The 1,921-nt window shown below is 43.5% G+C and overlaps 1 protein-coding gene across 2 annotated transcripts in view; it reads right to left on the bottom strand.

Annotated features, from left to right (window-relative positions):
* Positions 1 to 1,921, bottom strand: part of TMA16 (translation machinery associated 16 homolog) — a 32,214-nt gene that overhangs the window by 22,541 nt on the left and 7,752 nt on the right. The gene's annotated exons all lie outside the window — the stretch shown is intronic.

Below are 1,921 nucleotides of genomic sequence, written 5' to 3' on the forward strand. Positions count from 1 at the left end.
TGCTAAATCACACCCTGTCTGGCTCGTCTCCTCCCTGAGAATACGGGAATATACTGACGACAAAAAGGATTAGGGACATCTAGGCTAACAGCATCTGCAAACAATCGTCACACTCAGTTTTACCATACTCAAAAGTAAATGTTTTGAACTTCTGTACAAAACTACTTTTACGAAAGAAGTAATCAGAAATAACGGCAAAAAAGGAAGGGAATTCGCATTTAGTGGGTGTCTTAGCTATCTAGTGCTTAAAGCAGAAATACCAGTGGATGGCTTTAATGAGCACATTTATTCCCTCTCGGTTTAGGAGGCCAGTTGTCCAAATTCACGGAGTCGGATCTAGGGAAAGGCTTTTGTTCTCTCAGCTCTGGGAGAAGGTCCTTGGGGAATGGGAGCCCCTTGAGAGGCTCTGTGTGTGTTGGCATCAATCCTCCCCTGCGGGTCAAGAGGTGCCAAGCACAGAGTTGGATCCAAAGGATCTACTGTTCCCAGCTCTTCTTGCTGGGTGCTCCTTCCTTCTCTGTTTGCTTTTCTCTTAGAAGATAAAAGGCAATGCAGGCTACACCGCAAGGGAACCCTTACATGAGACCCAGACTCCTACTTCAGATAGGGTGTTGCACCACACCCTACTCCGTCACAACTGCCTTCCTGATCATACCAAATCACATCATCATAGAACGAGCAATCACGGCAAAGTCAAGCTGACGCTATACTTGGGGGACACAATTCCATCCTTAACACTATACCAACCACTGATGTCAGGTTGAACAGACATCTCATTCTGTCCCGCAAAAGCCCGGTGAGTCGGGGCTAGTCTCCTTGACAACTGAAGTACACACGAAGAAACCAACAAATCTGAGGCCGCTGAGTCCATTCTGACTCATAACCCCACGGGCTATCGGCTATAGTTCCTCCAGACACCGATCACCTGCCATTCCTTTCTTCTGCAGCAGCACTGTGTGGGTTTGAACCAACAACCTGTAGGTTAGAAGTTCAGCACAAACTAAGAGCATTCAAAAGAGCTCAGTGCCTTTTAAATTACAGACATTTTCTCACACAAAAGTCTATGCACGGTGAAAAGATCTATGACTACCTTACAAAAGGCTTTATGTCACCAAAACACATCAGATCTAGAGAGTAATGGTGTCAGCCCAAACATAAGACACGTGATCAGGGCAAGCGGGAGTGAGTTTCATCTCCTTTCTCTGAGCACAGAATAAACTTTAAGGGCAAACTGTATAATCTCGTTGGTCTTTGTTTAGCACTCCTACTTCCCTTTCAGAGTGCCTCTACTTACATGTTCCCATTTCTAAGATGCCACACCTGTGACCCAGCGTACTGAACAGACATGTCATCAAAATTAAAAACAAGGGTCTAAGACACTACTTGACTGCTTTGTTGCTAACCAAAAAGATGGTGGTTCAAATCCATCAGCCGGTCCACATGGCAGTCTGCTTCCAGTCTGTAGAGATCACAGCCTTGGAAACACGATGAGCAGTTCTACTCTGTCCTAAGGGTCGCTAGGAGTTAGAAATTATTTGAAAGCATAATGAATTACAAAGTTGAATCTGCCTCTTGACTCGAAATCAGTATCGAAGGGAAAAGAAATTCCTGCTCATACACCTAACTTAAAAATCCAAAACCAATTATAATTGATTCAGAATGATCTCAACAACTATACCATGTCCTTACTGCATTCCCTGAGAACACAGAAAAGGGAAAATAGAGTATAAGATAAACAAAATACAAATCTACTCCCAAAATGCATAAACACATCCCTATGGTACAACTATTAAGCACTGGACCACTAGGAAAAAGCCTGGCAGTTCAAACTCATTCAGTATCTCTGTGAAAAAGACCTGGTGATTTGCTTACATAAAGATTACAATCCAAAAACCCTAATGGAGTACAGTTCTACAGGTCT

Source organism: Echinops telfairi, unplaced genomic scaffold, assembly GCF_000313985.2.
Source record: "Echinops telfairi isolate 266 unplaced genomic scaffold, ASM31398v2 ScPeMD7_5868;HRSCAF=6743_0, whole genome shotgun sequence".
NCBI lineage: Eukaryota > Metazoa > Chordata > Mammalia > Afrosoricida > Tenrecidae > Echinops > Echinops telfairi.